The sequence below is a fragment of the Saccostrea echinata genome, unplaced genomic scaffold (genome assembly GCF_033153115.1).
Source record: "Saccostrea echinata isolate AGI-Se365-2 ecotype Australia unplaced genomic scaffold, CSIRO_AGI_Sech_v1 ptg000036l, whole genome shotgun sequence".
Classification (NCBI taxonomy): Eukaryota; Metazoa; Mollusca; class Bivalvia; order Ostreida; family Ostreidae; genus Saccostrea; species Saccostrea echinata.
The window spans coordinates 2,352,181-2,364,483 of NW_026889785.1; the positions used below are offsets into that span (position 1 = coordinate 2,352,181).

General features: G+C 32.8%; 1 pseudogene; it reads left to right on the plus strand.

Annotated features, from left to right (window-relative positions):
- Positions 1-11,481, plus strand: part of LOC133199774 (uncharacterized) — a 32,230-nt pseudogene extending 20,749 nt beyond the window's left edge.
- The last annotated feature ends 822 nt before the right edge of the window (positions 11,482-12,303 follow it).

Genomic DNA, 12,303 nt, shown 5'->3' on the forward strand with positions numbered 1-12,303 from the left:
CGTATCCTTGTGTATCCGAAATGTGCTTGGGAAAAGTCATAGTATTACTTGGGTACAAAATATTTCCTGAGAAATTCAACTTACCTACAAATTTGAGGGAATTTTCCACACAATATCGTAATCTGTATTAAAACAAAGCCAACACACATTTTTCTCAAGCAAGATTCAGTTAGAGAACAACCTCTTCTTACAGATTTCCACAAAAATTCTCAGATTAATCCTCATTAATCACCTGCGCCAGACTCTTTTATACACACAAAATAAATTCTACCTCCAACCACGGGTATAAAACAGAGTACATTTCAAAAGTATATTTTTCATAAGCATTTTGAACATGATGAATTTCAATCAAGGGTATGTAAGCTGTGTATTTTTAAAATATTCGGACATATAAGACTTAAAAAACCTTTAACGACCCGTGAATTTTGCAATAGCTATCTAGCATTTTACATGCAGTTTGAAATAAAGTGTAAAGTTCATGACACTCTCCCCGTCATAACACCTCAAGTTTGCAGTGACCTGACGTCATTTTCCATTATGACGTCATATTTTGGTAGTTCAGAGATGTGAAGCACAGAGTGCACTGTCATATTCTACGGGAAGCCTTAACCTACCTGCGTATAAGAAAAAACACAAAAATGTGCCGTGGATTTAGATAATGTTCAAGCTTTGAATGGTTGGTTGTCTTTCATTTACAAAAGGCACAAGATTTTGTATAGAACCCAGAGTTGAGAGAAGGGATGTCAAAAGTGATGCTACGAGGGCAGGGGTCGAGAAGTTACTAGATTTAATAAGAAAGCCTAGATGACATCAACAATTATGGAAATTTGGCTGAAATCATACATTTATTTTTATTTATTTTTTATTTATTTTTATTTATATTTTATTTATATATATTCACATCGTAAGTGGTCTCTTTGTATTGTTTCTCATGATATTTCCAGAAAATACAACAAAATCACAACCAATGGATCAAGGAAATATAAAGCATCTTAAACTAAAATTTAGGGAAAGACAATTAAAAAAGGGATAAGTGAGATTATATATGGAGATAACGAACAGCATTCAAGCTAAAAAGTCCTTTAAACAATACAAAATAGCAACAGAGCAATCACTGACCTCCAAAACATCAGAGGTGGGATCAAGTGCCATGGAGGAGTGAGCATCCTCTGCCGACCGGTCACACCCGCCATAGACAACAACAAAAAAACTGGATCTGAAAAATTTTGAAAATTATTTCCTTGAGAGATGAGAGTAATTGGATATATGGTAGTTGGAAGTAGACTGAAAGGTCAACAATCAACTTGAGATTTGCTGAGCTTCAGCCACTTTTTGTCAAACGCAGCATTTTGAATTAATAGCGTAAATTTCTATTTTAAATACTTTGCAGCCTTTTGTTGAGAAATCTCATAATGGACATTTGCGTAGAAGTAAAGTTCAATACATCTAGCGACTATCAAGTATGGTCACTTCGTCGTGAAATAATAGTGACACTCAAATTATATAAACATCTCTCTTTTTAAAAAAAAACTTGTAGACATTTGACTTTTTTTGTCGGATAGAAAAAAAAAATGCTTATCTTTTGTTAAGTACAATAAATCATTTATTTGAGTGATTTTATTTATAAATTTCTTTTGTCTCATTTTTTTATGCGTGCATTGAAAATAAATTGACAAAAAAAGGTAAAGACGCCATTGTAGATTTTTCTAGGTGAATTTAATTAGAATTACACTTGCATGCTTATATATGGGACATTTAAAACTTTTTTACTATGCAATTTTAGCCAAAATAAAACTTGATTGTATACATTGTACATCATTTAATTGTCATCAGAGTCTGATGAACTTACTCCTAGAGCTTTTCGAAGTTTTAACACATTTTTGGTAATAAATGTGTTATATGCAATGTGATTCTTGCGAACCAGATCCATCAATGCTTTTTTTTAAAGGTTCCCTTGGGCTTTCCTCTTGCGGGACTCTTTCACACCGCATGACATCTGATCCAGATACCTCTGCTCCCATAATTTTTTTTTCTGGTTTTCACTTTTATTATGCGATTTCTTTTTCCATTTTTTGGGAGGGGTGGGTGGGTTGATTTTCTGATCTTCAAATGAAATTAGAAAATTATATAAAATGATTCATATTAGTTTCATTCCATTTAATAGCGTTTATCTTTTAAGGTAGAACCTATGTCGGAAAAGTCTTTGTAGCAGAGTTTTCAAACTTTTCAAAATGAGTAATTAGCACTTGCTTATTTATCAGTTAAAATTAAATGGCATGTTTATCTTTTAAGGTAGAACCTATGTCGGAAAGGTCTTCGTCAAAGGATTTTCGAATTTTTTAAAATTAGTAATTAGCACTTGCTTATTTATCAGTTAAAATTGCATGTTTCCTAGTTTTCAAACGTAGTGGAACTGGCGCAATTTAGAATTATTATTAGACACTGCAACTATAATTTTCAGCCATTTTTAGGGTTACATGGTAATAATAAAGAAAATCACAAAAATACGTCTTCAAAGTCCTTTGTTTATAGACTTCATTAACTGAAGAATAGTTAGAAATATTATTAAAAATTAAATTCGTTTTTCTTCAGTTGACATAAAAGATTAAATCCACGTTTCAATAAATATATGCAAATGCGCTCAATATTTTAAAAAGGATTTTTTAGTCCATCTACAACCCTAAATTTGTAAATATTTACCAAAAGTCTTTGTGACAGTGTTTTCAATCCTTAATATGATGAAGAACATACCCAAATAATTATAAAAAAAAAAAAAACGAAATTTCTATTTTAAAAATTAATACATGTATTTAGCGAATTGTTATAAATTTACACAAAACACTAAAAATCCAAATGAATAATTAAGAAATAGTTATGAAAATGAATACATTTCATTGCATAATAGACATTGCAAACATTGAACACAATCTTTAATAGATGGAAGACTCAGACGATATATTAAGATATTGTACTATTTAATAGTCCACTAAAGATTTCTTATCAACTTTGCATTCCTTCAAAATAGTTGCATGTCATTCACTTAACACAGTTGTTAGTTTTCATTAGCTGAGACAGCCTTGCATTTGTTCACTTAATTACAATGTATGACGTCGTAGTAGGTTCTACGTTAAACTATTTGTCTGCGTTTTCTATGTGTGTCCCTTACCATCATTAAATTTGAAATTTGGTGCTCAGACGATCCTTCAGTGGTTTGAACAAGCATTTCTTTTCTTTGTAAGGCTCATTATATAAATTGTATTTTGGAGGAACTAGGATTTAATTTAACAACCAAAATGAGTTTGAATTACCATATCTTAAATCAACAACATAAAAACTTACGACTTTTCAACTTCATTTACAAGTATTCCCCACGATGAATTAAAGTCCAGATTTTCTGACATCGTTGACGGCTGCTTTTTCAATAAAAATGGAACTCGTAAATTTACTTACCTTGTCACTGGTCATTTGCAAAATTACTTTGTTAAAAAACAATCTGATTGTACACACAAGTACTCTGAAGTTCGCATTAAAAAGATGCTAGAGTTTCTAAATGACAATATCTATGTGGCTTTTGGAGACCAGGTCTTCCAACAATCTATTGGAAATCCCATGGGTACCAATTGCACCCCGTTATTAGCAGACCTCTATTTTTGTATTCTTATGAAGCAGAATTTGTTGAAAATCGTTTACGTGAAAAGAAGAAAACATTTGCTATGGCCTTCAAATCGACATTTACATATATCGACGACGTGTTGTCAATTAACAATGGTTAATTCTATTCTTATGTCGACACGATATATCCCGGTGAGCTTGAGATAAATGATACCACAAAGTCGGACACATCTGATTCATATTTGGATATTCTATTAGAAAAAGACGTTAATGGTAATTTAACAACAAAGGTTTATGATAAACGTGATGACTTTAACTTTCCAATCGTCAACTTCCCTTACTTGTGCAGCAATATACCCTTATCACCTGCATATGGGGTTTATGTCTCTCAGTTGATTCGATACGCTAGAGCATGTTCTACGTATGAATTATTTCTAAAACGAGGTAAGTTATTGACAAACAAGTTGATGAAACAAGAATATGAGCAGTCTCGTTTAAAGTAATCATTTCGTAAGTTCTATGGTCGATAAATGACCTTGTCAGCAAATGCAATCTTTCACAAGTCAAATGCTGACTGACTTTTTTCATATTTACACACTTGAATTGTCGACGGATTTTTTCATTATTTCCCGATCTGCATCATCATGCACCAGAGTTCTTACTTACTCTTCTAAGAATACACTAGATACAAGATGATGTCCGTAAAGTATATTTAGATTGCACTTGCATAGTAAGCATCATACATTAAATCAAAAGTCTGTTATTTTCTATAAACAGCCATGAAATAGCAAAAACGTGAGTACGTTGGCGTTTCCGGTTGGCGGATCTAAGTTACTGGCAATTTTTAATGAAACTGACAACAAGCAATCGTTTATTTATTTCATTAAACGTCATTACTGAATTATTCAATCAAAACTTGATTTAAATGATATAAAAGAAATAAATTGCGATAACCGATTAAAAAGGAAAATGTGCAAATTATTTTCGTCATTCACCGATCGTAATATTGACGGAAGCTTCTAGAACATCATATAGCATCGAGCCCGATGTTAAAAAGAAAATAGTGCTTTTAGGATTACGTTTACTCAACGTTACAGTTAACACAAACGGGTCGCCGTAGAATATGATGTTGTAAAATCGGTGACGTCATGATATATTAAATATAGAAAACATTAAGAAAATAAAGTGTTGATTTTAAATAAAACGTAACAGTAAAGAATTATATTAGTTTTTTTAACAATCTGGTATATGCAATTTGTTATTTGCGACATGCCGTAAATTTCGCGGCGAATGTAAACAGTCGTCTGTCAGAAAAGAATGACGCGGTGCAAACGACAGGGGTTTTCAAAACAAAATAACAAATACACAAAAAACTCAGAGATCTTAAAATCTCGGTGGAAGTGCGTCCAGGACGACCACAGTTATTCACAGGCCGATCATCATCATCTTCCCCACACGGGCAACAAGGAAACTAATTCCGATCAAGTACCCCACACGTACAACGATCGTGAAGTTCCCCACACAGCTGGATGCTATGTGATTGTTCATTCAGAGAGTTCTGGGTAAGCAACATGAATATTGACCATGCATGTGATCTAATGTATCTGCGTTAATATGATTATCACATAAATTTTTGTTCAATTTCACGATCTATCTGTTGGGTGAATGCATGCATACTGTATACGAGCTAAACATTCCCAATTTTATTTTCACGCACTCCTACCTAATAAAAAATAATGCAATCAAAAACAAAATTATGTTGAAACAATCTTACATTTTTTCCTCAGAGAAATAATAGAGAGAGAGAGAAAGTTTCTGACAGTGTGATGGTATAACATAGCTGGTGTCTTACATTGTCTAGTTACAATGCACAAATTAATGTTATTTACATATTTCGACTTTATGATATGATTATTTTTTACATGAGGATGTTAAATTGCACAGCCATCAAAATGATAAACAGAACTCCATGTCTACATAAACAAAATCAGATTAAAAAATATTATTTTAAAGTTATTTAAATAATTATATTAGATATGATTCATCATGGAGGGAAAGAAGGAGGGTGGTGGAGCTTGGGGTTTTGGCCGATGGATTGTCTGACTGTAAACAGTGTGTAAACAGAGGGAAGGAAGGAGGGTGGTGGAGCTTGGGGTTCTGGCCGATGGATTGTCTGACTGTAAACAGTGTGGATTGTCACTTCAATTGTCTCACATCCAAGGAATACGTGATTGGGGCTTAGGTAGCTTTCTTCAGGTTCGGTGTCGAAATTTATGATGTGGACATGTCAATGTGATTCCAACAGGAAAACGCCATGGTCGCATAAGGGATGCTAATACTAAGTTAGCTACAGGTATAAATAAATGCATACAATTTAAAAAGTATGTATTCAAATTGTGTGTTAATTGATTTTCATCCTCATGTTACATTTTTTTTTACAATTTAATAGGAATGATTCATACTGGCATTGGCCCAGCTCAAGTAAATGACCTTTTAACATCTATAAATATCCCTGCTATAAGTACGAAGACCATCCAGAATAGGCAAACAGAGACAGGGCTGGCCATTGAAAAAGTTGCTGAGGACACCATCCAACAGGTCTTACAAGATGAAATCCTAGCAACAGTTGAGTAAGTATATACATGTTTACACCCATAAAAAGTGATGGTAGATCTAATATGCCACCATATTTCCTCACAAAACTAATTTTTGGGTTTTTTAGCTCACCTGAGCCAAAGGCTCAAGTAAGCTTTTCTGATCAGATTTTGTCTGGCATCCATCTGTCTGTCCGTCTGTCCATCCGCATGTAAACTTTTCATATTTTGGACTTCTCTAGAACTACTGGGCCAATTTCAACCAAACTTGCCACAAAGTATCCTTGGGTAAAGGGGATTCAAGTTTATTCAAATAAAGGGCCACGCCCTCTTCCAAGGGGAGATAATTACGAATAAGTGAAAAATTAATGGCATCTTTTAAAAATCTTCTCAAGAACCACTGGGCCTGGAAAGATGAAAATCATGTGGAATCATCCTCAGGTAGTGTAGATTCAAGTTTGTTCAAATCATGACCCTTGGGGACAGGGTTGGGCCACAATGGACGATTAAATTTTTACATAGGAACATGTAGGAAAAATCTTTAAAAATCTTCTCAAGAACAGCAAAGCCATGGTTGGTCTTATTTATGTGGAAGTATTCTCAGGTAATGTAGATTCAAGTTTGCTTAAATCATGACTACCATGGGAAGGGTGGGGCCACAATGAAAGTTTAAACTTACAGGAAAAAAGCCACAGTTAGTCAAAGAAATATGTAAGCATCCTTACTTAGTATAAATTTAAGTTTGTTAAATCCTACCCTCTCCACTTTTTAGGGGTAGGTCGAGACCACTTACGCATTTAAGCTTTTCAATACTGAACTGATCTTTGCTTTTATCCTAGCTACAGTGCTCAGGTGAGTGATGTGGCCCATGGACCTCTTGTTGAATCAGTATTTCAAAATGATAACAATAATAGTAGGAGTAATAATAATAACAATAAAAAAAATGAATATAAAACAAAAACAAAAAAGGCATTTTTTTTTCAGAACTGAAGGAGCTGAAGAATTAACGGTAAGCGTAGATGCTGGATTGCAGAAGAGGGGGAGTGGTCACTCATTTGATAGCTTTTCGGGTAACTAGCTGTTAGTCTGTAATGTCTGCAATTTACATGATATGAGAGGTCCAAGTAATAATTTAACCTTAAATTCCTTTTCATTTTCATTAAAGGACATTGCTCAATGATTGGAGAACACACCGGGAAAGTAATAGGGTATGAAGTTCGTAGCAAGATGTGCAGGATATGTGAGAGTGCTAAGAGGAATGGGAAAGAAGCAAAGGAACATGACTGTAGACAAAATTGGCAAGGTATTAGATACTTCAATTGAAATGATTTAATTGTTACCTTTTGGTTTTATATGTATGTGATTGTTTTTTTTTTTTTAAATAAACTGAATGAACTTTTACTAACCTGCTAAAATAGCAATTTTTGAAACTGAGAAATGCACCTGTACATATCTTTGAATTTAATTTTCAAATGTAATATTAATCTTACTAAAAATTACTTAGTTTTTAAATTTGTGTTTTGATTTTTTTTAGGAAGTTCTAAATCTATGGAGCCAAGTATGGTTATCAGCATGGTAGAGAAAAAACAGGACAAAGGAATAAAGGTGTCCACTGTTATAGCTGATGATGACACCACCACCATCTCGCTTGAAACAAAGTGTAAACCCGAAGATTAAAAAAAAATGCGACAAGAACCACATTAGAAAATTTTTTTCCTCAAGTCTATATGCTTTGCAGAAAAAACACAAGTCCTTAACTACAAAGGTAATCCACTACCTTCAAAAATGCTTCAATTATTTACTAGCACAAAACCAGGGAAACCCAAGAGGAATAGAAAAGGCACTTGATGCCCTCTGTAATCACCCTTTTGGAAACCATGAGTCATGCAGCGATTCCTGGTGTCAGCATGTTAACAATACAAAGCAAAGGTACTATTATACATATGACTATGTATGGACATAACTAGTATGTAATTCAGTATCAATTTGAAATAATGTATCTACATATACATTTATTATGTGCAAGCTTTATCTCGTCCATTTCCTAATCCTGATTTAATTGATTCAGTATATGTTCAAAATAAATTGAAGGTACTCTTCCTTGCCTTATGGAAATCCCTTAAAAGACTCGGGCCTTCAAGATTCACTACATTTAATATGCAACCAATGGAAGCAGAACAGCTGTAAGATCTCCAGTTTGGGAAGCACCCAACCAAATGAGTCCTTCAATAGGACTGTGTCACTGAAAGCTCCGAAAAACCACTACTTTAGCGGCTCAGCTAGCTTAAACTACAGAGTAGCAGCATCTGTAGCAGAAAAAAACTCTGGAGCATCTTGTTGCTGTGAGTATATATAAATTTATGAAAAAATATTATTTCATGAAAATTTATATACCAAACTGTTATATAAATATTAAATGGAAAATAATCTCAAGCTGTAAAACTTTGACAAAGATACCTAAAAAATGTTAAAAAAAAAATTGATCATAAGATATTATACAATTATGGACTCTTTCGGTGGTGAATATGGTTTGTTATTCACCAGAAAAATATCAATATTGACCCCGGCTTCGCATCGGTCAATATTGATATTATTGTGGTGAATAACAAACCATATAATTACCACCGAAAGAGTCCATAATTGTTTTATTATATAGTCCGGATTTGAATAAATAAGACATTGAAAGCTGCATGATGATACAACTTTTATTTACGAACTTTTGTCATGGAAAATTTTTTTTAAAAAATGTCCAGATTACAAGTTATAGCTTCCGTGTTTTCCTTTTGCTGTTTGTAAGACATCGAATTGTTTTGAAAATAACCCTGCGATAGATTTGGCTAATGTTTTTCCTGCTCAGATACACAGCTGGCTCCGGCCGTTGCAACCAATTGTTTAGAACGTTCTTTGAGGTGATTGATTGTGATGTCACAATGCCGCTGAATGCGCACCGACCCTCCGGCGAATACGGCTTCAAAAACAGTGAATATGTAATGTTATGAACTGTTTGCGTTTGTATAGATTATATAGGGACTATAAATAGACTATAATAAATACGTGTATGAGCAATATTTGTAATTAAATTAACATTACAAGCAAACCATATAGCTTTTGCACTAAGCTGTAGCACTACCTCCCTCCTAATGTTTAATGTTATTTTTGTCCTAATAGGTAAACAAAAAGATCGGGTTATCTCCTGGAAGGTTTACTAGAAAGTTGTGCTATCTCAGGGAATCCCAGTCCAGGAAGAGAAAGGCGATCGCCAAAACTAAGGAGGCGAAGAGAAAAAGACGTGAGTTGAAGGCTAGGAGGTAATGTAAAATAAGCTCACTTGAATGATGCAAACATATATTAGTTATCAGTTTGATTTTTGAAATACATGAATTTATATTAGACTAAGCATTTTTTTCCTCATTCTTAAAGATCCTTGTGTACAACTAGTAAAGAAATTCATGAAGGATCCACATATAAATCTGGAATAGGGTTAGCTCCTCAACAAGCTAACATCATTACAGAAATTCCAGTCCCACATCCAAGACCACAGATGGAAACAGTCGATGTTGAAAATCACACACTTATCTTATTTGATTTAGAAACAACAGGATTAGGTAATGCATTTAAGGTCAAGATCTAGTAAATGAAAGGTGCCTACAGATTTCTCAAATTTGAGAAATAAATTCCTTTAATGATGCTTTATAACTTTAGCTTGGTCAAATAAGGTGTTTCGGGGCATAATTTGTAGATGAACAAGGTGAAAAATCATATTTTAAACTGTCATTTTCAATGAAAAATTAAGAAAACCAGACATGAATACGGGAGTTTTTTCCATATCAGACAAAGGAAATGTATCCAAATTGCCTACAGTCTCTTAGAAAACGATAATTTGTATGTTCTTGGCCTCTTCTTTAAAATAATATTAAATTGAATATAGGTATCGGGATTACTTTTCACCTGATTTCAAATTGAATTCCATGAAAATACTTTATTTTCTACATAATTCTATTAGAGCCGTAAAGTACGGGAAAAAGAAAGTAAAAATTGATTATGACGTCATAATGGATCTGGCACCAAAAAGTTAGTCTAAAGTCATTTACTAGATCTTGACCTTAATACAATTTAAATGTTTCAATTTTTTTTTTTTTGGCAAGAAGTTTATGTAGAAATTTTCTCAAATTCAGTTTATTCAAAAGAACCATAATTTCATCCCTGCTCGGAAGAAAATGATGTATACAGTTTCACCCCTGTGTGTCTGTCAGTTTCTGTGTGTGCACCTGTCAATAAATTTTTGTCTCTGTTTTCTCAGCAACTACTCATGATGTTTTTAAGTCTCTAATAAATTCATATGGTGGAATTTATTTCTGTATAAATCCATATACTCCACTAGCAACTATTTATGTCAGTTGGCCTTGTGAGAATATTTTTTTTACTTGTTCATCAGACATAAACCGGTACTCTAAATAGCGATATTTTTCTTTTAGCTCGCACTTCTCATATTGTTCAGTTGGCAGCTGTACAGAATGAGGATAGATTTTCTACATACATTATTCCTAAGAAGTCCATAACGCCAACAGCTTCTGAGATAACAGGACTCTCTGTTAGGAATGGAAAACTCTACCATAACAACGAAGAAGTAACTGGCATTTCTCTGATGGCTGCATTGGATTCTTTCTTGAACTTTCTCGAAAAGTACAACAATATCATTTTAGTTGGTCACAACATTAAAGTGTTTGATTGTCCAGTGCTTTTTAGAGCTCTTGAATCATGTTCTATGTTATCAAGATTTTCAAGAAAAGTGAAGGGATTTATGGATACGAAGCTTTTATTTCGAATATCCCATCCAAACCTGAGCTCTTATAGCCAGCAAAATCTTGCAGAAAGTCTTCTTGCATGTTCATATGAAGCACATAATGCCCTAGAAGATATTTTAGTGTTGCAATAGTTGCTAGAATTAGTGAATTTATCAGATGATAAGCATAAGTGTGCAACATTTTCATTTGATTATGCTATGAATGTACTATCTTACCAAAAGGAAGTTGACAAAAATTTTCCTTCCTTACAAATTCTTGTTCAGAAAAAGGTGTTGAGTGTGTGTATGGCTATAAGAATAGCTGGAAGTGGATTAGATTTTGATAGTTTGAAACTAGCTTACTCTAGAGATCAGAATGGTATCCATGCATTGTTTACTGAAGTGTGTAGCAACAGTTCTGTGAGGGTGACAAAGTCGAACAAAATTATTGAGGCTGTGAGCTCTTTTTTTCTGTCGTTAAATGAAAGTTAAATATATTATAATATGCATTGTCTTAATTTAAAGAAAAGCAATTCAATTTAATTAATAATTTATTTCCATCAGCTATTATTAAACAAATTTAGCAAGTTTATTATTTACCAGTTTATGTAAGAAATTGACAGCTAGAATGTTCATGATAATTCCTGTAATACATGTATAAATATTTTATTACATTTTCTTACATTTTAAAGTCATCAAAAAATGTATATCAAAATGTTGTTGTACAAAATATTGCACTTATTAATCAAGATATGACAGAGGAAATTCTGATCAAAACTTTTCAATTTAATGAAAAACCAAGATTTTTTGTTATATATTTACAAAGCTGTATATTTCTAATACAGTGATGTATTTGAAAATCTTATTTGGTTAAAACATTATTAATATCTTACATATTTTATTTTAAATAAAAATATAGTGGATTGGCAATGTGAAAAAAACTGACGAAAAATTTTCAAGTGGAAATTTCTGAAAAATTTGACCATTGACCCCATATACATTTTATACCAATAAAATAAAGAGAATTTAAGTCTTATAAAAGTATGATTTATTTATTGTTCCTATCAGTGGGATTTTTTAAAATTCTTGATGAAAAATGTCTTGGTGGAATTGTGAAAATAACAGAGGAAATTCGGACTTTAATAATTTTAAATTGGTTGGCCCAAATCTGAAAATTATTTGGTATTTAGCACCAGTTACTATAATAAAATACATTTTATATACCAAAAGATTTATGATACTACTCATATTTTGCTTGAAAAGAAAAAATGGCTATAGTGTAGAATTTGGAGGAATTTTCCGGGAAATCTTGGG